This window comes from Papaver somniferum, chromosome 7 (assembly GCF_003573695.1).
Source record: "Papaver somniferum cultivar HN1 chromosome 7, ASM357369v1, whole genome shotgun sequence".
Classification (NCBI taxonomy): Eukaryota; Viridiplantae; Streptophyta; class Magnoliopsida; order Ranunculales; family Papaveraceae; genus Papaver; species Papaver somniferum.
Window position 1 is genome coordinate 237140315 of NC_039364.1, and position 26259 is coordinate 237166573.

Below are 26259 nucleotides of genomic sequence, written 5' to 3' on the forward strand. Positions count from 1 at the left end.
TTACAACCTTCCAATTTTTCAACCCACCCATTCCCCTTTGAAACTCTATATTTATGTTTTCCATTACAGCATTTCTCATAGAGCTCTCTCGCAAGCTGTGTTTTGCTCTATTTCTCTCTGTATACCGCTGTTTATACTGCTCTTCAGCCTCCTTATTCACTCATTTCCGTGACACAACCATGTCTGGAAATGAAGAGAGTATTGTTAGTATCAATGCATGGCAGCCAGATAATAGTTTCCTAGATAGCCTCTCAGATGATTTCCGCTTCGTGACCTTCCTCATTTACTTTACTCTCGGTCACAGCCACCAGTGGGTGGTTTTTGATGAAGGTAATCCAAATCCAATTGTCATCCACCATGGGCATGTTCCAACCATTAGGAGAATGTTCTTTGTAAGTGCAGACCTTTTAATTTCTGAGGCAACTGGTGATGAGTTGATAAGTGATTTCTTAGACCGTCTCTATGTTCCTTTCAACATGCAAGAGAACTTGATACCAAGGCTCTTTGACATCTTCCAGCAAGCTGCAAATGATGATGCAAACGTTGGTCGCACCTTAATTGCATTGGTTGTCAAGATTCATGTCAGCACAACCATTTCATGTCCATGAAAATTAATGTTCATGCATGCTGCAGGATCACTTGAATCGGTTTATGGGTTTGGTAATAATGCTTATTTCAGATAGCTAGAGAATCTAGTGATTCACTCTATCTGTTTATGTAGTTCTTTATTTTCTTGTTGGAGCTGGGGAGTTTTTATTTGCATCACTTATCAATAAATAAATTAAGAATTTTCCAACTCTGTGCATGTGCAAATTGAATCACCTAAGTTTTCCTTTAAGAAAAATGAAATGTCAAATAGATAACCAGACGCAAACAAGGGAATTGAGAAACTGATCTGCATGCGCCATTAGTTTCATAAATTAATTGATGCGTGTGACCTATTTGGTTCATAAATGAACCGTTCCTTCGAGAGCCAGCACGTTTGTTAAATCACGAATATTCTTGAAGCTAGCCTTATTCAGATCATAATGAAGAGAATAGAGTACAAATTTGGTGCCTGCAAAACTAACTAGAAGCCAAATAGCGAGACGGAAAATAATCAAGGTTTTTACTCCCTTGGTAAATGAAATTCTGGGGTTGCCGCTTCTGTCACCATATTTCATCTAGCAGCTGTTAGGGGTTCAATTAGCTTCCACAAAATTGAAACTGCGTTATGCAATCAGGAGAACAAAAACGTTATACAAATTTGAACCCCAAAAGGAGTAGCATTTAGAATAACATTAGGTTAATTATCAACGTACATATGTTTGGCAACATAAGATGCATGCAGACTTGGTTGTTAGTTGGATGAAATGCTATGTGATTTTGAGAGCACAAGCTGTTATGACAATTTCTAGTTCACTTTACGACTTTATGACACAATGAATGAAATGTGTCTGAAATGATTACATCAATGTCCTTCGCATGCTTGTCAGAACCAAAGTTGTGGTACTGAGAAGACCGTAGTTCCCACCGATTAAAGTTTTGACTGCAAAAACTTGATGGTTGAAGGTCGATCTCATCCCTAGCTGGTCTAAGTACCTAATCAAGCCTATAAAATGAGTTAGATACTTGGAGTGAAACCTTAGTTACTTGTGTAACTCCTGGAAACCCAGTAGCACACCCGAAAGGAAAGTAACCAAGATCTAAGACATGTTTAATGATATGAACACGAAAATCTTTATTGATGAATCATACAAAGAAATCAAAGTACAAGTTCTTAAAGACAAGGAAACCCTAATCTCCTCTAAGCAAAGCTCTCCCACTCAACTAAAAAACTCTCCCTCTACATCTTTCCCAAGGACCTCTACTTATAGGCCAACTAACCCTAATGGAATACAACTCATTTTACTTCGATATACTCTCGCGGAGGTGCCCTTTACTTCTCCCGGATCAATTTCTATAAAGTTTTTCCTTTTCTTTCGCTACCTTCACATGGGCTTGTCGGGACACCTGTCTCTTTTCTTACTTCATAATTTATCTACTTTGTGACCTGTCTTTTCAACCAAGTAATCCTACTTCGCTTTTCCTGACTTCGTCCTTGGTGACTTTCTAGGTACTCCAATCTGGTCCTTTGAATCTTCGTGTGAGTATCCCTGCCTTTGATCATACCTTGTCTTTTCTTCGTGTGATTGGTCCTCGGCGAGATAATGTTGACATCTGATTTGACAAGTCTCTGACTGGGATCTTGGAGTGAGATTTTCTACCTCTTTACGTCAGACACGTGGTGAACCTATTTCGCGTACCTACATTTTTCCTTTTCTTATTCCACTCGAGTTATACGAGAATGGAATAAGAACCGTTCCAGAATCCCTAGCTGACACGTTCTCCATCTTCCCGTCTCCACGCTTTTGGGTAACCGTTTGTTACCGATTGTCTATACTTCGAACGTGTCGTCGACCTGTTAAACCAGTCATCCCTTTACATTATTTATATCCAATTCGACTTAAGTTTGGGGCTTATTTTCCTCTTCTTGCCTTTTGTGTCTCTCTGGTTTTTGTGTTTTCTTTCTTTCTTTCTTTCTTTCACCATTGTTGTACCTTTCCTTCACCCTTGACTTCTTCTTCATTATCATGGCTTCTAAGAAAATTTCCACAACTTCCTCACTTAAATCCCTTGAGGATTTTCAATCTGATTTTCAGAAGATGGGTCTATCCTTATTCCCAGCGACTGATTTCTCTGTTTCACTTGCTGTTTGCGCGACTCCCGACATGGAGTTGAACTCTAGAATATGGATTCTCTCTGACTCCTGGTCTTCAGAGAAGGTGATAATCTCCCTTGGTTAGTTAAGGGTCGGGTTATCCTTCCCTCTCTACAATCCTTCCAACCCCACTTTCTTCGAGATTCTGAATAAGCTCCAGTGTGGGGGTTTTCAACTTTCGGGTAACACAATTCGCATCTCTAGCGAGCTCGTTATCCGCTCGGGTGGGGGGGGGGGATCCTTCGCAAATCCCATCTTCGACTAACGAGTTCAATCCTCGTGGTTATAGCGCTGATTCTTTCGCTGCTAGTTATTCGGCGAGGCTTACCAGTGCCAAGAAGTTCCAAGAATGGGGTATTGAACTATCCCATAAAATTACTTCGCCAAAAACTGTTTCTTCCAGCGTGGGTCCTCTTAAGATAGAGAAAGATGAAGATTGGGCGACAGTTCCCTTAGTGGTGGGAGGCCCTTTAGTCTGGGGTCTCGACGAGAATGGAAACCCTAGGAAGGGTCCTCTTCCTCAACACCGTCATCTTTCCGACTGCGACCCTTGGAAGCCTCACTGGTCCAAGCCTAACGAGGTATTATCTTTTTCGTTTTAATCTTTGTTTCGCTTTTTGATTTCATAGGCTCTAATATCTTTGTTCTTCCTTTCTTAGTACGAGTTGCCTGTTGTTGGTCTACTCAAAGATCATAAGGAAACAAGTATCACTATCGGGTCTCCCGCTCCTAAACAGGTATCCACCTTGCTTATTATTTTCAAAATTCGATCTTCTATTCTTCCGGGTGTAATACTTCCCTTGTTAATCAGCCCTCTGCTGAGTCAACTAAGGGGCGGAAAAGGCGTGAACATCCTCCTCCTCCTTCTTCTCAGGTACTTTTACTTCATTATTATTATCAGCTTGCTTGCCTAGTTCTTTTGGTTGCCCTTCTCGCTAAGTTTTTTGTCTCGCAAACTGTTGATCTTTATTCTAGTGGGCCCAAAAGGCAGCGTAAGGTCTTAGACCTGGACGCTTTGGCTACGGTTCACAAGACTACTATACTTACGAGTTCCTCCACTCCTAACAAGCCTCAACCTCTTCAATCTCGTGCATCCTCCTCTGCCAAAGTAGTTGACCCTCCTGTTCATATCGAGGTTAAACACCCCGAAAACTCGCCAAGGATCCTCCTATTGGCGAGAAGAAGAAGCAGATAGTTTCGTCGATAATGTCCAACCCTATCTTTATCCCTAACATGAAGTTTCTCCAAAACGTCTATGTCAAGGCTCGCGAAGACCCTGCTACAAAGTCTCGTGCCTTAGAAAATCCCATCTTCGACTAACGAGTTCAATCCTCGTGGTTATAGCGCTGATTCTTTCGCTGCTAGTTATTCGACGAGGTTTACCAGTGCCAAGAAGTTCCAAGAATGGGGTATTGAACTATCCCATAAAATTACTTCGCCAAAAACTGTTTCTTCCAGCGTGGATGAAGATTAGGCGACATTTTCCTTAGTGGTGGGAGGCCCTTTAGTCTGAGGTCTCGACGAGAATGGAAACCCTAGGAAGGGTCCTCTTCCTCAACACCGTCATCTTTCCGACTGCGACCCTTGGAAGCTTCACTGGTCCAAGCCTGACGAGGTATTATCTTTTTCATTTTAATCTTTGTTTTGCTTTTTGATTTCATAGGATCTCATATCTTTGTTCTTCCTTTCTTAGTACGAGTTGTTTGTTGTTGGTCTACTCAAAGATCAGAAGGAAACGAGTATCGCTATCGGGTCTCCTGCTCCTAAACATGTATCCACCTTGCTTATTATTGTCTTCTCCTAACATTTTCAAAATTCGATCTTCAATTCTTCCGGGTGTAATACTTCCCTTGTTAATCAGCCCGCTGCTGAGTCAACTAAGGGGCGGAAAAGGTGTGAACATCCTAATCCTCCTCCTCCTTCTTCTCAGGTACTTTTACTTCATTATTATTATCAGCTTGCATGCCTCGTTCTTTTGGTTGCCCTTCCCGCTAATTTTGTTGTCTCGCAGACTGTTGATCTTTCTTCTGGTGGGCCCAAAAAGCAGCGTAAGGTCTTAGACCTGGACGCTTTGGATGCGGTTCGCAAGACTACTATACTTACGAGTTCCTCCACTCCTAACAAGCCTCAACATCTTCAATCTCGTGAATCCTGCTCTGCCAAAGTAGTTGACCCTCTTGTTCATCTCGAGGTTAAACACCCCGAAAAGCTCGCCAAGGATCCTCCTATTGGCGAGAATAAGAGGCAGATAGTTTCGTTGATAATTTCCAACTTTATCTTTAGCCCTGACATGAAGTTTCTCCAAAACGTCTATGTCAAGGCTCGCGAAGACCCTGCTACAAAGTCTCGTGCCTTAGAATCTTTGGTGACCTTTAGTGTGGATGACTTTCTCTCTCTGGAATCGTCCATGATGCTAAATGCTTCTATGAATTTGACTCTCCGGCAGCACTCGACACTGATGAATCAGGTGGCTCCATTTTTCTTTTCGTTGTGTCTTTCCTCTATCCCAAGATTTATCTCCTAAGTTTCAGCTCTCCACTTCGCAGGAAGTCAATCGGCACATGGCCAACCTTGTGGAGACTAGACTTGTTCGCGAGAAAGCTAAGAAGGACGAGGCTCTGATCAAGTCTTTGGCAAAGGAGCTCAAAGAGGAAAAGGAGCACTCCAGCAAGCAAAGTCTTAAAATGGAAAAGCTTTTGAGTAAGTTACTTCCCTCGCAGATTCTTTCTTTGCCTTCGTCTCTCCTTTTGTTATTTTCTTATGACATATTTCGTCAAGCTCGATGCATGCAAAGCCAAGCGAATACCTCCGAATCAGCTGCCTCGCAAGAAGATATGCGTGCTAAGAATCTGAACCTTATGACCCAGAATGATTGTTATGTGTCTGAAAACATAATTTTGAATGAGAAGGTCGAGACTCTTTTCTCTCAAGTAGATCGTCTGTCAATTGACTGTTCACGTAATGAGGAACTGAATCAGCATCTCCATGATGATAATGAGCGCCTCAAGTTGGAGCTTAAGCGAGTCAACAATTCCCTCTTTACTTCAAGGAGTCTCTACCTTTCGTCGACAGCTTCTTACAAGAGGTTGGAAGAAGATTACGAACGTGTCATCAGCAGTAAAAGCAAGGTTGTAGCTAATCTTCGCAGATCTTGCGATAAAGTGACTGATTTGAATGAGGAGGTTGACCGTTTGAAGACGAAAGTGGAGTTTCTTCAAGCTCAGTTAGACAACTTCCCTCGCCAGAAGCCCGTTAATCCCTCCTCTCAAGCCAAGCCCCCGGGTTCTCGTAAAAACAAGGGTTCCCTCACCATGCAATCTGATAAAGATACTTCAAAGTTTGGTCATGGTAAATGCTGGTATAATGCATATCACGAGTTATGTGTTCGGGTCCAAGATTCAGATCTAAAAATCTCCGAGTTGGATCATTTGTATATCGATATTCAAGAGACTTTGGATACCACCCTTTTGCATTTGGAAAGTAGCCTTAGGTGTAATGCAATACATCATTAGCTATGTCGATTTACAAATTTCTGACAAGATTTTGTCCTGTTTTGCAGAATCCGAAGAGCGCCACAAGATCCAAGTCCTACGCCTTTCCAACAAAAGGGATGAATCTCGCTTGGAGGCTTCTCGCCTACAAAATGAGGTGGGTAACTTGAACACTGATTTCGATGAGATGATGGAAACTTCCGCGAAGGTAGCCAAGATATCTCGCAAGAATATCCAGAACTACCTGCTTTCTCTTTTCGATGCTTACTGTGATGAGCACGAAATCCCTCATCCTACCTTTCCTTTGGAGGTGTTCTCTGATGATGAACAGCCAAAAGAGGACGAAGTCGCCCTAGGCGAAGAAGATGAGTTTTCTGAAGATGGCGAGGACCATAAGGTCGTTTACACGAAGACCATGGGAGAAGAGCCCAAGGGAAATTTTGCTAGTACTGATGTTGGTCTTGGTGGAGCATGTCATCAGATCCCTGAAACAACCGTTACTGATAACACCTCTTCTCAGCAATAGCCTTAGTTTTCTTCTTTCCCATCTTGATCATATTATTTGGCTAATTTAGAAATATTTTATCTTTCTGGGCGCTCCCAAGCTTGGGGAGGAAAACATCTTAACTTCCTCGGATATTATTTTGGTTATCCGTTTTCTATGTTTATTCAGTGATCTTTTGTTATTTTCTCAACATTATGACTTTTATTTCGTACAGTATATACTTACCGAGGAAACACTCAAAAGAATAAAGAAACTTAAAGTATATACTTGCCTCTTGTTCTTTTGTGTGTTTTCGAGGTTGGGTGTGAGGTTAATTGACCTTAGCGGATCCATTAACCTCCCTTTGATTCGCAAAACATCTTGTCGCATCTTGTTCATGTTTGTCCCTTTAATCTTCGTATTTCGTTAGCTTTTGCCTCTTCCTTTGTTTCTTTCGTTGGGTTGGAGCACTAAGCCTTATGATGATAATGCGGAAGAGGAATATAAGGTAATATTTTATTCTCCTCCTACAGCCTTATCTCGTCGCTCATATTTTTAAATTCACCAATTGTTTCATTGCATCTAGCTCTCATTCGTTTCATCTGTTTCTTTATACGATATTCGCCACTTCTTCAATATGTATTTTCCTTTGTCTCGTGTCTTTGCCTCTTTTTCTCGTCGAGCATTAGATGATCAAGCCAGTGTTACACAAGTCGATACATTTTATATATACTCTGTTTGATTAGTACTTGTTAACTTCCTTGTCGGGTTTGGTTGCGAATTATTATGAGAGAACTTGTTTGCGGTTTTACAAGGTCTTATTGTGCCTCCTAGTTAAGGTCTTACGTTTTGCCTCATCCTTTCTGAAGGATTTTAATTCGACGAAGTCTCAGGTGCTTATTATCCTTCCAAATAATAATCCATCAACCTCGTCTTAACTTTTATTTTATTTTCCTCCGCGACAATCTGACAGGCCTAATTATTCCCATGAACATTAGCCCCATGACATTGTCGTCTTTTTTGGTCACACAGCTCCCTACTCTGGAGGGTGACATCCCTTTATATTCCTCCTGATTGCCCCTTCAAGGAGGTTAACCCTAACATGCATGTTGGTCTCCTCCCATCCGGTTATTACAACAGTCAGTTGTTTTCGTGACTTCTTATTTCCTTCGCCGATGTGGCTTGAGATTAAGAAGTCACACCCTAAGTGAGGTTTCTTTGGGATCGAGTGCATCGTAGCCAAGACTTTCCAAACATACATGGCCGGTAGCACTCCAGACATCCCAGGCACCCGCAGCTCAACCGAATACGTCGGCGCCTTGGTCATATTTCTGCACCCCTTACTGAAGGCCATCATAAAAGGGACCCCCAGCGGATAGGTCTTATTATTGCCCCTATCTTATCTCTCTGAGAGTTATTCGCGACATGCGTTAGGTCTTTCCTCTTGCGTTTTCATGCGAGTGCATTCCGTGGATTCTCAGCCTCCCTAAGCGAAGGTTTTAAGTTTCCCTAGAAACTGTTTATCTCGTGAATCTTATTTGCCTCTTATGCGAGGTCTCATCATTCTTTGTAAGCTTTTAAAATTCATACTTGTAATATTATTCACCAAAATTCATCAAATTTTCATTGCTTTTCTTTTTAAGATTCGGTACATTATCACTTGATAGATTAAATTCATTACATTCTCCTTAATTCTATTAATCTTCCTTGATCATCAGTGTTCTTCCTCCAAACGAAAATGATCTGATTGATATCTTCTCAATTCCTTCATTTTCATTTCGTTCCTGATCTTGAACAACGTCATGAATAAAGGATGCCCAGTTGATAGCGCATAAATGAATGATCGTACCAAATCTTCCTCCGAAATTCTTCCCTTTACATCTCTGCAGATCCCATCCCATCTCGCCACAAGACTTCGCTGGTTTTCATTTTCTCTTTGCCTTAATGAGAACAGTGTTTCTATTTCTGGCTTGCACGGTTCGTCTCTTGCACATTTGTTCAGCAATCTGGGTCGCAACCCAACTGCCTTTTCTACGGTTTTAGGTATTGTTTCCCCTTCTACTGGCAGTCATAGATTTCTGCATTAGATACTCTCTTTCTCTAGATTCCCTCCTGCTATTCTCTCTTCCAGTCTTCCAGTTCATTCTGTTCTCCTCGTCCCTTGATTCCTCGCCGGAATTCGCGATGTTCTTCGGTTATTACTGCTCTTTCTGGAACATACTTTTCTCTTCGTGCGTCATTCTCTGCTTGTTTTCTCTTTAAATTATTGTTTTTAATTACAAGCTTCTCATTTTGCCTCTCCAACCGTATACGCTCTTTCACCAAGTCTTATTTCTTTCGTATTTCTTGATAAAGTTCCTTTTTTAATTGTTCCATCTCTTCTTCTTCACAAGCCCCTTTTCCCTTACCTTTTGAATTACGCAGTTCAATCCCTTCCTCCGGGCCTTTTACCACCACTCCTTTTCGCTTAGAGGTGTTCGTATTGACTTCCTTTTGTGGGGTCCGTTTTTCTTTGTTAGCAGGAGTTTCCTTTTCGCTTCTAGATACCTCGCTTCCTTTAGTCGTCCTTCCCCTCTTTGCTTTTCCACTGTGCTTTACTTCAACTTGACTTCCCTTTTATGGGGTTATTTCACGTTCCTTTTCTCCATCAATCGATGTTCTGTCTGCCTCTTCTACGTCTTTCAGTGTCGCGACCAGTTATTCGCCTACCTAAATTGCGAATTCCATCAATTGCTCCGCTCTTCTTTCCTCGCAGGCTCTCTTCTTTTGTTCGATTTTCCTTCTTAACTTCTCCTCATAGTTATGGACATCTTTTTTAATGCACTCTTGTACATCCCTGAGATCTCCCCTTATCTCGCCTATGACACTCGGCATAGAAAATCGTATGGCCTGGTGATATGTGTATGCAATCCCTTTTATCCCATGTATCCATGGTCTTCCTATAAGAGCATTGTAAGGCGAATCTATGGCTATTACACAGACTGTGACCTTCGTTTCCAGCTCGCCGACGAAAATATTTACATCCAGTTCTCCCTTTGGCCTTGATGCAACCCCATTGAACCCATATATGTTGTATTTTGATGGTACGAGATCCGAGTCCTTGTATCCCATAGTTTTAAATGTATGGTAAAAGAGTATATCGACCGAGCTCCCCGTATCTACCAGGATCCTGTCAATCGCCCACCGGCTTGGTCTTCTTCCCATCTTGAGTATTTCCCGAAGTTCGGGGTTACAACCAACGGGTTTGTGTGAGAATTTCCTCCTTCAAGCGCATCCTTTGCCGAGAATGTTATTTCCCTTTTCTGCCATTCTTCTAATGGTTCTTTCGTGGTGACGCTGAATATTTCATTCCCTTCAAAATCCCTCTTATGCACCCTTTTGAGTATGTTATCATGAAAATTAGGGATGCTCTTTGCTGCATGTATTATCGTATTGCAATTCGGTATTTGTGCTCCCCGATCTATCCCAATTCGATATATCGGCTGGTTATCACGAGGTGATGGTGGTGGCACATAATCCTCTAGGAAATGCGCGAGTTTTCCCTGCTCTATCAGGCGAAGTATAATTCGTCGAATGTTCCGGCAATCATTCGTATGATGTCCGTGAAAGCGATGATACCTGCAAAACTCATGAATCCTGGTACCTGGAGGTGGATCCCTTCCCAAATTGGGGGGTGGCGGGATCTCTCCTGTTAATACGATTTCCTACCACACCTTTTCCACGGTTGCATTAAGTCTAGGGAGTTTTAAATCTTCAAACACTGGTGCATTCTGTCGCCGCTCTCCAAATCTGGGCCCTTGGTTATTCCTTTGTTGATACCCGGAGTTGTAACTTCGTGGCTCATAATTCCTTTGTCTTGATTGCTCATATCTTTGTTGATCGATCCACTCTTGATATCCACTTGACACAGCTACAAACTTTGTCGGCACCGGGGTCGAAGGCTCTTTTTTCACATTTAGGTTCATTTTCCACGACATGCACTGCCCTTGGAAGTAATCTTGAATTCCCTTCATTTGCTGGAATTGGTGCTACTTCGCTGACTTGCCTTTGTTTTTCTTCCAACGCTATGTACTCCTCTTGGTACTCCCTTAGTTCATTCATCGTCAAAGAATTACGGATGATGAATATTTGGGTGTACAACAAGTATGTTGGGATCAATGCGTTCACAAAACCTAAGATGAAATTCTTCTCGTCAACTCTCCTTGCAAGCTCGCTTCATACCGTTCTCCACCTCGTTACTAATCCTCTCGGGCTTTCCGAAGGTCTCCTTCACTGGTTAAATAAAGTCTCAATCCCTGGACTTTACATGTTGTTGGTTATATAAGTGGTCAGAAATATCCTCTGAAAGTCTTTGAAGGACGAAATCGATCTCTCTGGTAGCCCGTCAAACCAAGCCAATGCTTCCCCAGCCAAGATCGCGGGGAATTATCGACAAAGTATTGCATCGTTTCGTCCCCATTGCATCAACGAAAGGGTGTACTGCTTCAAATGCTGCACAACACTTTCAGATCCGCTAAATATGCTCGGGAGCGTCGGCAACACACATTTCTCTGGGATATCAGCGTACATGATCTCATAGGTAAACAGAGATTTATCGGCCTCTTCTATTGCTTCCGCCAGTTGCACCCTATCGCCTCTTCGTGAATTGTTGATCAGTGCCCTCATATATCGCAGCTCGTTCAAAACTTCCTGGTTCAGTTTCCCTTCGCTTTCTCCCAGACGGCCTCCCCTCATTTCATTGAGCCTTCCTTCACCATGTCTCCTTGCTTCCTCCTCCCTGTGGTTGAATTCGCGTCGTCTTTCATCTTCTCTTCTCCTCTCATCTTCCTCGCGCCTTTGTTCCTCTTCATATCTCGCCTTTGATCTTCCCAACTCGACACTTCCAATTCCCTTCTTAGTTCTCTTTCTTCACTGCTTTCTCTTCGTCTCTTACTTCGCTCTCCTCCGTCCTCATCGCAGGTACGTCTCCCTCGTCGTAACTCTTATTCTCCTGATGATATCAAGTTTACTTCCGAATCCGTGGCGTCAACTTCCACCTCCTCGTTCAGCTGGAGATTTTGCAACACCAATCTAGCATTCTGCCTTGTCAATCGAGCGTGTTGTTCCGATATATCCCTGTCTCATTCTCTTGCGATGCAGAGCGTTTCCCTCAGCCTCTCCAACGTCATGTTCTCTTCACCGATATTCTCCTTCATTTCCTCATGAGCCATCTCTTCTCCTACGATGGTTTCCGTGTCGGAAGTGTGTATTGAGCCCTCTCTGAAGTTCCCTCCGTTGGCCTCCTCAGTTTGCCGTTGGTTCACGCCTTATCTTTCTCCTTCAGCCGATGTTCCTCCTCTTTCCATTCTTCCTCCTCTTTTAACCTCCAATCGTTTGCTTCTCCTCGTTGCTATCATCTGTGCCGCTCGATCTGGTGTTCTATTCGTCAACTTATCCTAGTTTCGATATAGATCTTCCTATAAACCCTACAACTTTAGCTTCTCTCCAATCCTTAAATGACAATAAATTCCCAATCTAAGCTCCCTGTTTCTGGACGCCAAAATGTAACTACTGGAAACCCAGTAGCACACCCGAAAGAAAAGTAACCAAGATCTAAGACATGTTTAATAATATGAACCCAAAATCTTTATTGATGAATCATACAAAGAAATCAAAGTACAAGTTCTTAAACACAAGGAAACCCTAATCTCCTCTAAGCAAAGCTCTCCCACTCAACTAAAAAACTCTCCCTCTACATCTTGCCCAAGGACCTCTATTTATAGGCCAACTAACCCTAATGGAATACAACTCATTTTACTTCTCCATACTCTCGCGGAGGTGCCCTTTACTTCGCCCGGATCATTTTCTATAAAGTTTTTCCCTTTCTTTCGCTACCTTCACATGGGCTTGTCGGGACACCTGTCTCTTTTCTTGCTCCATAATTTATCTACTTCGTGACCTGTCTTTTCAACCAAGTAATCCTACTTTGCTTTTCCTGACTTCGTCCTTGGTGACTTTCTGGGTACTCCAATCTGGTCCTTCGAATCTTCGTATGAGTATCCCTGCCTTTGCTCATACCTTCTCTTTTCTTCATGTGATTGGTCCTCGGCGAGATAACGCTGACATCTGATTTGGCAAGTCACTGACTGGGATCTTGGAGTGAGATTTTCTACCTCTTTACGTCAAACACGTGGCGAACCTATTTCGCGTACCTACATTTTGCCTTTTCTTATTTCACTCGAGTTATACGAGAATTGATCAAGTAAACATTCAATAACAGCAATCTCGTTCTCAAGTCTAATTAAATCTGCTTTATACACTACAAATTGACAAGAAAATAACACATAAACTACAGCAATTAAAAAAAAAACGAACAGAACATTTTATCAAGATGTAATTTCTTCAATTTAAAATTTTGAGTAGTTATTTGATACTTACACTTTAGAAGAAGTGCTGATGCATCACTTTCACCAGAACAGGTACTACCACCTTATCCTTTTGAATCCCGCCAACAATGACATCATTTTCCGAGTCAGCCCATACCAAACATCCAAAATCAACCATTTTGCCACCGACCCTCCATGGTATAACTCATTGATTTAGAAGGCTATTATTGGGCCGCCACATTCCATTGGAGGGACGTCACCTAATAGGACAAAAACGGGTCATCCATAAGTAATATCAAAAACCCCTTATCTCAATTAGTTTTGTAATGACTAAACAATTCTTATTTAATTAATTTTAATTTAATTTAATTTAATTAGATAAAAATTAAATTAATGAATTTTGTTGTATACTTGGTGAATTCTGGGACAAAGTTTTTGTGGGAAGAAAAACTGGCCGTAAAATAAACCTCTACGGTTGAGAATAATTCAAACCTGGACGTAAAATCACTTCTACGGTTGGAAATAATCCAAACCTGGACGTAAAATCACTTCTACGGTTGGAATTAAAAGAAAACTTGACATAAAATCAGATTCTACAGTTGGAATTAAAAGGAACCTGGACGTAAAATGAGCTTCTACGGTTGGAACTAATTCAAACCTGGACGTAAAACTACATGCAAATAAAATTCTACGGTTGGAATTAATCCAAACCTGGACGTAAAATCACTTCTACCATTGGAATTAAAAGAAAACTGGACGTAAAATCGGATTCTACGGTTGGAATTAAAAGAAAACTGGACGTAAAATGAGCTTCTACGGTTGGAACTAATCCAAACTTGGACGTAAAATTACATGCAAATAAAATTCTACGGTTGGAATTAATTCAAACCTGGACGTAAAATCACTTCTAGTTAAAGAGTAATCTAGACATTTTGTATATGTGTTAGGATATCACATAATCACTTTTTTGTACATTAAGAATCCAAATAAATCCCTTCTATTGGAGTGTCACGCCCCAATAATAACCTTCTTGATTTAGTGGTGGTGGTAAAGAAGATGGTTCACGGACGAAGGCAGGGGAGGATTATGGATACGCGCCGCTGTAACGATCAGCAAAGGAGATCTATCTTCCTGAACCCTAACGGACTATATAGGGACACTAAAATGGGCACATGAGACGAGGCACGGAATCGGCCCACAGGTGGTCGTGTGGGTCTGTTCAAGCAAACAACCCTCTTGGTAATAACTCAAGCATCCGACAAGCTAGTTTCCTTTGCCCTTCAAGTTCAACCTAGTGATTTTTTTTCTTTCAATCTCCTAGCATGCCTTGTGGATTATCGTTGGAAATTTCGTAAATAGTTTTATCTGTCACGCGATCCAAAATCTTTCAATATGTAAGTGCAAGATTTACTTTATGTAGGGCTGTACATGGATCGGTTTGGGCCTTACCCACCACCCAACCCACTCATGGCGGTAATAAAAGTTGTCACCCGCAACCAACCCAACATCATAGTAGGTCGGTTTTAATTCGACACACATTATGATTTGTTGGTTCGAGTGGGTGGCGGGTATGCCCGCCCAAACTAACTTCTCATTTTTCTTCCTCGCCAAAGCTACAACAAAATTTCCATTTCAATCCAAAACAAGAGATGCCCCAAAAATCCAGTACCGATAACCACCACTGCTGCAATTCTTTCCACCAATAGAGACTCTCATCCAAATTGTCATCCCAAGAAATACAACTCTAATTAACTTATCCAAAGACTACAAATTTACATCAATCAATGTTTGGTAACTTTCTTATAACCAAGAACATAACATATATATAAACTGAATTTGAGTTACGTTCATGCAATAAAATAGAACAAAATGCATCCAAGATTTCTCACATCAACAACACGGGAAAGCTGCAGAAGTAGAAGATTCACAAGCTTTGATTCTTCTAAAAAACAATTGACCTGTTTGGTGCTTTGGTTATTCAAATTCTATCCATATCAACATCCAAACCAATTATTCATCACCGATTAATAAATATTCAACCTCAATCCTCAACTACATCTACATCTCTGATAATCTCAGGCAAAAAAAAAAAATTAGTTCAAACATTGAAACCCTAGAAAAACAGAGATCCACAATACTGTAATTTGATAAAAAAAAATTTAAAAGAGAAAAAAGTGAACTTATCAGAGATATATTCACGTTGATGATGGTATTCTGAATCTAAGTCTTAATCTGATCATCACCAAATAAATTTTTCATCGTTTGATACCTTTTTTCTTCTCCACACGTCTCTTCTCTAATTCATTCAGCTGACGATCTTGATTCTCATTTTTTATTTCAAAAACTCTCTTTCTCTTTCACGCTAAACTGTAAATAGAGAAAATCAGCAAGGGAGGAAGAAGAAGGGAGAGTTATCTAGAAAAGTCAACTTCTATGTCTTACACGTTTCTTATTTTCCTGGGGTTTTTACACGTTGCTTATTTTCCTAAATATCAAAATATTACATCAACGGCGGGTAGGCGGGTTGGGTCGGGTGACAGAAGGTGTCACCCGCACCCAACCCAACATATGGTGGGTAACTGATGTTGTGAGTCATAGTCGACCCGTGTGTCGGCGGGTTGGGTCGGGTACGGATAAAAATTGGCGGGTGTGGGTCGGGCCGGTGGGTTGGGTCGGTTTTGTGCATCCCTAACTGTATGATTAGAAATTTATAGAAAATGTTATTATAACATAAAATCTATCTACATGATTACAAATTTATAGAAAGTTCAAGATTTACTGCACGATACAAACTCCTCTGAAGGGTCGTTTTTACCTTTCTTTTTTGACATCCATGTGCATACTTGGATTATGTCATTTTGAGTTTTTGATTGATATATTTCAAAATTCTCGTTGTCTTGTTGTTGATTATTAATATATGCGGTTATAAACATAAATACTTCTCCTTCAGATAACAAAAATTCGTAAATACATATTAATAGAGATTATATTCAATAAGCTCCAGAAAAAGATAAGATAATATTTTCTCTCCTTTAGCGTAATCAAAATTCACAAATAAATATCTAATTTTATTCAGTAAGCTCCGCGAAAAATGCAATTTCATTTTGCAAACAGTAAATTTTTTCGCCTTCAGAATTTATAGAAGATTGTTACAAAGAGAAGCCAATAAATTCAGTGACTAGTAACTACTGTTATTATCTGTAAAAATATAGCTACTAGTTTATCTACGAAGCCGACTCTAAAGGACTACACATACAAGAATTAAGAAACTTGGGTTCAGAAATTGGTCGTCGAAAAAAGATCTGCAACTCGGCGAGTGAATCGGGGACCAACTCAGTTTTAATTCTCAAATTTCTCGTTTTCTGCAATTCTTGATCTCAGTAGTTCAGGTGTTTTGATGATTGGTGTTTCATCATGTCTGGTTTCACGCATTAAATCTTCATAAAACATGTCCGAAAATATCAAATCTCATTCGGTTAAGGATATGGGTTGTAAACCTAATACACCTTTTTTGTTTCAAATTTAATGGAGAATGCTGAAATTCCCTTCTCTGAAGCTAAGGATGCCCCTTCTTTGTTTATTCCAGATGAGGTTATGGATTAAAATCTAGATGAGTGAAGGCTCAGCTTGATTGGTAGATTGGATTTGGTCAAATTAGGATTCGAAACTGTTGTTACTGGTTTGAGAAAACAATGGATCACTAAAGGTAATATCCAATTAATTCCGTTAGGTAAAGGTTTTTTTACCATAAAATTAGAAAATGAAGATGATGGGAATCTTATTGGAAAAGCCATTGGGAAATTGGTGAGCAACATCTGAAACTTAGATCCTGGGAACCAAATTTTAACCCGTTTTTGCTAGGGTATTATTTCCTGGATTATGCATTGAATACTAGAAGGAGAATATTATACTTCAAATGTGTAATAAGATTGGTAGAGCCATTAAAGTTGATGAAACCACATTGAAAAGGGAAAGCGGCTATTATGCAAGTGTATTAGTAGAGATTGATTGGCTAAATCAGTTCCTAGCAAAATTCAGGTGGAATCAAAATATGAAAAGTTTGAACATGCTATTCAAACACCAAAACTTCCTAAATTTTGCAATCATTGTAAGATAGTGGGTCACTTGGTTTCTGAGTGTAGAACAAAGAAAAAAGATGAATCATTAAAAGACTCGGATCAAGATTTTGTAGTAATAAAGCCAAAAACATAGTGGAGATCTAAAGCCATAACACCAATGGTCACCAGTGGTTTTGATATCTGTTTTCCACAGGTTAGTGAAACATCTGAGAAAATTTTAGATCATACTCCTGGGGAAGTCAATCTTATTTCTTCAAATTTAGTCATGGTGAATCTTCATCAGGGAGATTCCAAGTTCTTCGAGACCTTTCAGGAGAGAAGTTGGAAATGTTTTTTTTACTCCTGCAGAATTCCCAGGTCTACCTGTTGATAAGCCTATTTTGTCCCCTAAAGGTTTACTTACCTGTTGATAAGCCTATTTTGTCCCCTAAAGGTTTACTTGCTTCTACTCTTGTGACATCTACTAAGGTAACTCCAGCAGTCCAAGCTTTAAGTTCTCATGCTCAAGCATCTGTGGCTATTATTACATCAAATTTGATTGATTCCATAATTGAAGAAAACAACTCATTCTCTACTTCAGAGGATGGAGAAATAAAAGAGGTCAGTATCTCATCTGTCATCCATAATAGTATTATTCCCCAAATTATTTTCATTTTAAAAAAGGATTCAAAAGTTGTTACTCTTGTTGACGATAAGAAAGTGTCATATGAAAAGAAAAATCCTCCACAAAAAAAGGCACCTACTACTAGAAAAGTATATACTTTTCTCTTAGCAATTTGTATGGACAAACTCTAATATACTTTTAAGAGAATCAACAAGACTCAATCTATAAAAAGTATATCAAATATTTATATCTCTCTTTCTCGATTCAATCCTTACTCAAGCAAATAGAAATCTGTGAGTCTAATTGAATACAAGAGAAATCACTTGAACGGTACAAAAGACCAATGTTCAAGGATCAATCAATTTCAATCAAAAACCAAAGGTCGGATTTCCAATTGATTGATTCAAACGCACAACCTATGATATTTCAATTATATAACAAAATATAATGCGGAATAGAAATAACACAGACACCATAATTTTGTTAACGAGGAAACCGCAAATGCAGAAAAACCCCGGGACCTAGACCAGATTGGACACACACTGTATTAAGCCTACAGACACTAGCCTACTACAAACTAACTTCGGTCTGCACTATAGTTGAATCCCAATCAATCTCACACTGATCCAAGGTACAGTTATGCTCCTACGTCTCTGATGCCAGCAGGATACTACACACTTGATTCCTTTAGCTGATCTCACCCACAACAAAGAGTTGCTACGACCCAAAGTCGAAGAATTTAATAAACAAATCTGTATCACACAGAAAAGTCTACAGGAATAGATAAATCTGTCTCCCACAGAAATACCTACAAGTTTTGTTCCGTCTTTTGATAAATCAAGGTGAACATGAACCAATTGATAAACCAGACTTATATTCCCGAAGAACATCCTAGTATTATCAATCACCTCACAATAATCTTAATCGACGTGGCGAAAGAAGATATTGTGGAATCACAACGATGAGACGAAGATATTTGGGATTAGTTTTCTATCTTGCCTATAAGAGATATAAATCTCAAGCGAATCATTACGATTATACTCAAAACGATAGAAGATGCAAGATCAGATCACACAACTACGAGAAAGTAGTATCGGTCTGGCTTCACAATCCCAATGAAGTCTTTAAGTCGTTAACCTGGTTTACAAGAAGAAACCTAAGGTTAAAGGAGAATCGACTCCAGCTAATACAACTAGTATCACATAGGAGGTGTGGGGATTAGGTTTCCCAGTTGCTAGAGTTCTCCCTTATATAGTCTTTCAAATCAGGGTTTGCAATCAATGTTGGCTTGGTAATAAAGCATTCAATAATTACCGTTAGATGAAAACCTGATTAGATTCAAGCTAATATCTTTCAACCGTTAGATCGAAAACTTAGCTTGTTACACACAAATGAAATGTACTATTTTGGGTTTATGTAACCGTACCCAAACATGAACATTTGTTTGTTCAACAATAGTTAACCAATGGTTAGCCATATGGGCATTTTCATATCAACCATGTTCTTCTTCATCACAACTAGTTCAAATGACTCAAATGAACTAGTTAGAGAGTTGTTCAATTGCAAGGAAATATTATGTAACTACACAAGCACAATCGAAGCAAAAACGATTTCATTCACTCGAATCGGTTCATGAACTATATAGCCACTGTTTGCATTTAGCATTCCTTATTTAATATAAATAAGTTCACAAACAATCGTCTTTAGATATAACCAGCTTAAGTTCGCAGACTTAGTTCGCGGACTTAAGTTCTCAGAAGGAGATCTCAAACTCTAACAGATTTTATCGGGTCGAGAGCTTCCGCGAGTTGGCGGACTGGGTTCGCAGACTGAGTTCACGGCTCTTGTTCAGGTTCTCTTGATCAACAAAGTTCGCAAAATTTGGTTCAAGGAAAAAGGACTTATACATATATGTGTTGCCACACAATGCTTATATCCATCATTGGTTATTTAATCTAAACTCTCATTTCAATCGCTGAAACATTCTTAGAGGATGTTATATAGTTGTTATTCACAAACCATTTTTCGTCAAAGCAATTTTCAAAGTGATTGAAACATATCATGACTTTCGTCACTAGGTAAATATGAACTTGGCCAAAGCAAAAGCTTGCCAACACATATTTCGAGAAATAGATAGGCGAGATAAACTCGGCTCGAAATAACAAATGTGTATAATCAAAGTATATATAGAAAAACGACTTTTGTCTCAAAATAGGAGATAGAGTAGATAGACTTTTGAGTGATAGATAAGTTCAAGTCTCCACATACCTTTTAGTCGATAAAGATCCACCAGTTCCTTGAGTAGTCCTTTGTCTTGTATGATGATTGCCATGGAGTTCTTGATCTCAACTACACTTTCTATCCTAGTCCGAGACTTAGCTATAGTAGACTAGAAATCAAGACTTATAGTTTTGATCACTAACATTGAAAAACATGCTTGAGATAGCAACGCATGCGAGTTCGACCGAGCAATGCTCTAACAGAGACAAACTTAGATCTTTAGTCAATTAATTAAATCCATATTTAGTCTGCATAAGAAACCTAACATTTGGTTATATTGGAATTGTTCTATTTCTACTCCTTCTGCAATTTTTTCTTCAAGGAAGAGTAATACTGTGGAAATTGGTGGGGTACTGATTACTGGTGTTCATGTAGATGTTTTGAAAGTTAATAGAAAGAAATTATGGGCTGATCTTCTTAATATTAGTAATATGAATAACCATGGATGCATATTGGTGACTTCAATACTATTACTTCTGTACAAGAGAAAAAAGGTGGTAGAAGCCCTCTTACTTTGGCTCTGTCTGAATTTAATGAATGGATTAATCAATGTGGACTTCTTCAAGCTCCCAAAAGTGAACTACAATTTTCTTGGTCAAATGGAAGATGTGGCAGAAAAAGAATTCTTTGTAATTTTGATAGGGCCTTATTCAATCTCCAATGGTTAAATATGTACAATAGGTGGAAATACCAAGTTTCTTCAAGAGGGATTTCAGACCTGAAAAAGCGGGGGTACAACAACCTCACCCAATATTTCGATTAGCAATCTGTATGGACTAGCTATAATATAATTTTAAGAGAATCAACTAGACAGTCAGACTCAATCTTAATAAAAGTATATCAAGGAGTTAATATCTCTATCTCTCGATTTGATCTTTACTCAAGCAAATGGAAATCTGCGAGTCTTTATCAAATACTAGAGAGATAAACTTGGATGGTACCAAAGACCAATATCCAAGTGTCAATCAATGTAAATCAACAACCAAACGTTGGATATTATAATTGATTGATCTCAACGCACAACCTGTGATATTTCAATTATATAACAAAATATAATGCGGAATAAAAATAACACAGACACCAGAAATTTTGTTAACGAGGAAACCGCAAATGCAGAAAAACCCCGGGACCTAGTCCAAATTGAACACCACACTGTATTAAGCCGCTACAAACACTAGCCTACTACAAACTAACTTCGGTCTAGACTGTAGTTGAAGCCTAATCAATCTCACACTGATTCAAGGTACAGTTGCGCTCCTTATTTCTCTGATCCAACAGGATACTACACACTTGATTCCCTTAGCTCATATCACCCACAACTAAGAGTTTCTACAACCCAAAGTCGAAGACTTAAATAAACAAATCTGTATCACACAGAAAAGTCTATGATAATAGATAAATCTGTCTCTCACAGATAAACCTATGAATTTTGTTCCGTCTTTTGATAAATGAATGTGAACAAGAACTAATTGATAACCCGGACTTATATTCCCGAAGAACAGCCTAGTATTATCAATCACCTCACAATAATCTAAATCGTATGGTAGCGAAACGAGATATTGTGGAATCACAAATGATGAGACGAAGATGTTTGTGATTTCTTTTTATCTTGCCCTATCGGCTATATAATCTCAAGTAAATTATTCAATTGAACTCCTACAATAGAAAATGGCAAGATCAGATCGCTCAACTACAAGAAAGTAGTTTCGCCTGGCTTCACAATCCCAATGAAGTCTTTCAGTCATTAACCTACAGGGTCTCTAGAAGAAACCTAAGGTTAAAGGATAATCGACTCTAGCAAAACCAACTAGTATCACACAGGAGGTGTGGGGATTAGTTTTTCCAGTTGCTAGATGTCTCATTCATATAGTTTTCAAATCAGGATTTGCAATCCAAGTTACCTTGGTAACAAAGCATTCAATATTCACCGTTAGATGAAAAACCCGATTCAACCAAGCTAATATATTTCAACCGTTAGATCGAAACTTATCTTGTCACACACAAATGAAATGTATTCATTTAGGTTTGAGTAACCGTACCTAAACGTGTACACTTAGTTGGTTCACAAATAGTTAACCAATGGTTAGCCATATGCTTTCATATTAACCGTATTCATCTTTCTCATAACTAGTTCAAATGACTCATAAGAACTAGTTCAAGAGTTTTTCAATTGCTTAGGTCTTTATTCATAGACACAATTGAAACAAAATCGTTTTGATTCAGTTGAATCAATTCATGAACAATATAGCCACGGTTTGCAAAGATTGCATTCCTTATAATTTATTTTTTTAAGTCATGAACAACTGATTTGAGAAATAACAAGCTTAGGTACGCGTACGGGTATGCGTACCTTAGCTACCGGATTTGAGTTTACAAACTCAGCAGAAATTTTCGGTTCGAAAACTTCTGTGGGACGTACGGGTATGCGTACCTAAGGTGACTGGTTTACTAGTTTACAAACTTACAAACTCAGCAGAAATTTTCGGTATGAAAACTTCCACAGGTACACGTACGGGTACGCGTACTCAACCTGTCTCCTTCACCAATAATGCATGCACACATATGCACACACTTGGTTTCTGGCACATGGATTTATACACTAATGTGCGAACACACTATATATGCTTATATCCATGGTTGGTGATCTCAACTCTACATATCAATCATTGAAACATTCTTCTATAATGTTATAACAATCGTTATTCACGACTATCGTCATCAAAGCTATTTTCAAGATTGAAACGCCTTCATGACTTGCGTCACAGGTAAAGATGAAAATGGTTAAATAAAAAGCTCACCAACACATATTTCGAGAAAAACGATACACAAGTGAACTCGGCTCGAAATAACAAATGTGTATGTATGAAAACTATCATACTTATACGACTTTGTGTTAAGAGTAGGAGGTAGAATAGACTTTTGAGTGACAGATGAGTTCAAGTCTCCACATACCTTTTTGTCGGATAAAGTTCGACTTATTCCTTGAGTAGTTCTTCGTCTCCGTAAGATGATCGCCATGGAGTCTGGAGCTCAACTGCACTTAACTATCCTAGACCGAGACTTAGTCATAAGTAAACTAGAAATCAAGACATATAGTTGATCACTAATATTGACAAACATGCTTGATATAGCAACGCATGCGAGTTCGACCGAGCAGTGCTCTAACGATCTCCCCCTTTGTAAATTTTAGTGACAAAACTATCAATACATATGGACTACAAAATAGATAAAACATTGTAGCTTCACGTACACATGCTTGATCTCCTTGGCGCTTCAACATTACTCGAAAACTTCTTCTTTTCCAAGTACCCATGATTCCAAAGGTTGTAAGTTCAGCATCATAGTTGTTGAAGTTCCGTAGCCATAAAAATAAGCAAACACAATCTCTCGATCATTGTTATACAGTGTCATAGTATTATTACACAACATCAAAGTTCTCATATCTCAACTTTGACAACAATACTATGGTGATATGTATCACTCCCCCTTAGTCAATATTGTTAGATAATTGTCGGTGTTTTGGAAGGTTCCGGAAAATTCTGGAACATACTAGAAATCCTTTGTATAGAGAAACACAAGGTTTCCTAGTTTAGGTTGATTTCCATATTAAGATAGGTTACCTAAATAACAATAGGTTTCCTAGTTGGTTAGAGTTTCCTTTTCCAAGGAGACTAATACTTGGGAATCAAGTTTGTGACTCCTATATAAGGAGGTCTAGGCTATGTGTTTAGACATGGAATTCTTAATGGAATTTTAGAAGTTTTCTAGAGAGTTAGAGAATACACAATGTAGTTCTCTAAAGTCTTTAGGGATTTCATCCCACCACTTGGGGTGGAATTTTAGTGAAGAGAAGATCGCCGTCTTTGTTGATGGTGGAATATCATCGTTGGTGTTGGAAGATACATCGTTTAGAAGGAGATCATCTCGGTTATGTGAGATAAGTATTATCTTGTTTGGTTAGAAATTATTCGGCAATATTGGAGCGTTTTGTTCATGAGAATTATTTTAGGGTTTTTGATCAACACAATGTCGAATCGTAGTTTGTTGATTGATTTATCAATCGTTAAGTGTGTAATTCTCTGTTTGGTGGTTCCATAATAATGAAGAAGTCGTAACCGTTTTGGTGGATGTAGGCATATTTCCGAACCACGTTAAGTCTTGTGTGCTTTACTTATTCCTTCTTATGTGTGTTTGCATCGTATATATTTTATTCTACATCGATCCAAAGATCTAGTTTCTTGTGGGTTAGTTCTTGTTGGATTTTCCCAACAAGTGGTGCGGTTAGTTTGGCTATCTCTCACAACAAGTGGTGCGATGAGTGTGGATATAATCGAAGTTAGAAGTGGGGATGTTCGGTTTTCTGCGGGTAGCGGAATTTGTGGTTTCGAAGGATTTGATGTTTTCAATATTCAAGTATGAAGGATTTGAAGTTTTCAAATATTTGAAGATGCATAGATTGATGTTGTCAAGCTTTCAGATTTGAAGGGTTTGATGTTATCAATTTTGGGTATGAAGCAAGTTAAAGTGTTTTGGAAGAATGGGATGCTTTGATATTCCACATTTGTTTTTGGTAGTGCTCTACATCGAAGGATTTGGCGTTATACTTCTTGAAGCATATAACCCTATGCATTCCGCATAACTCCACGTAAGTATTTGTGTAACTATTTTGGTTAGTTGATTGTGTATTTTACTTCGTTTCGTATGAGGCTCTTGTGGACTATTTTGGAAGACCAAGTTTGTTTTCGTTTGGGTGTGTTTGCTTTGCAAATCACGTTTTGAGAAATCAAGAGCGTCGTGGTCGAGATACAAGTTTCGGTTTGTATGTTGGTTAAAGTAAAGAAGACAATTTTTAGTGTGTCAAATTTTTATTATTGTTTTGGTACGAAGGATACAAGTTTGATATCGGTCGTCATCAGTTAGATCATATTGTTGTTAATCTTTTGACCTAAAAAGTCGAAGGATGTTAAGAAGAAGTTAGACTCAAAGTTTTTTGTGGCTTCAATTGCATAAGGAAGTGAAGATTCGGTGAGATTTTTTTTGAAGATTTCGTTTTGGGAATTGTTGATCGTTATCAAGGATCAACATGTTTCGGTTTCGAAGAGTTTAATTTTGTTTGGAGTACTTGTTGCGCGTTGGCTACAAGTAATTTGAAGTGTGGATCGTTTGATGAGACGTGGTATGTTTTGGACTTCGTATACGGGGATTTCAGTTGTGGTGGAGCTATGGTTTCTTATGAAACAATTTTGTTAACACAAGTTATGGAATATGCATCTTAGGCATATGATTAAAAAAAGGGTTATTTTGTTGTGTTTCTGTGAACATCATAGCTTCGAAGGGCGTGTACCTTTGGAGAGTGACATGGCTACAGGTTTGGGTATCATTATGTTTCGTATACATGATACGTTTAGTGGCATCTATTTGGGTGTTTAGGGCATCTTTCTTATTGTTTCTGAGAGAGATGCCAAGTAGATTGTGACCTTTGTTTCGATGATGTTTTGGCGGAGGATTTTGGCAGTGTATCAGGGATCATCGAAGTGGTTTGAAGTGCAAGACCGTTTTGAAGGAAAAAAAAAAGGTTGGTCTTTTAGTGTTGATACGTTCCAATTTGGAGGTGAAGACCCATTTTAGAGGAACAAGGTATCATTTGGGCACTTTATAAGTTTAGGTACAATTCTAGATTTGGTGTAGAAAGCGATTTTATCGCACACTACTTTGAGAAAGCACTGTGCATGTTGTTCAAGTTTCTTGGACAAGTTTGGGGTTAATTTTTCAGTGCGCTATCTCGTGAACCTTTTATCATCTAATGTTATTTGGTTAAGTACTTCTGGATAGTGATCAAGTTTTGGTTGCCAAGTTTATTTATCGCAAGAGGAAATAGTTTTGGTGTTAGTGTTTAAGAAGGTGTTCTTTCTTTAGTATTTCAGAAGCTGTTTGTAATTATTGATCAGTTTTGAACTCTCAGTGGAGATTTATGTTATAGCAGTGATGATGATTTGAGAGGTTTTTGGTTTTGGAGAGCAGTGTGTTCCCTTTGCTCATCTACTACAAATGTTGAGATTTCGGTTTCAATAGTACAAAGGCGGTAGAAAATGAGATCACAGATTTCTTTTGAGAAGTCTATTCAACAATAATTTAGTTTTATCATCCTTTGCTTCTCAGCTTAGCGTGAGAAGTTAGCATTATTGTCTTGGATAGTTACTTAAGAACTTATTACGG

At 39.0% G+C, this 26259-nt stretch overlaps 1 long non-coding RNA gene across 1 annotated transcript; it reads right to left on the reverse strand.

Moving 5' to 3' along the window:
* Positions 1 to 14902: 14902 nt before the first annotated feature.
* Positions 14903 to 15521, reverse strand: LOC113293540. The gene is made up of 2 exons (XR_003332354.1): positions 15350 to 15521; positions 14903 to 15146 (listed from the first exon to the last, which is right to left on the reverse strand). It is a non-coding gene; the product is annotated as an uncharacterized LOC113293540 (long non-coding RNA).
* Positions 15522 to 26259: the final 10738 nt, after the last annotated feature.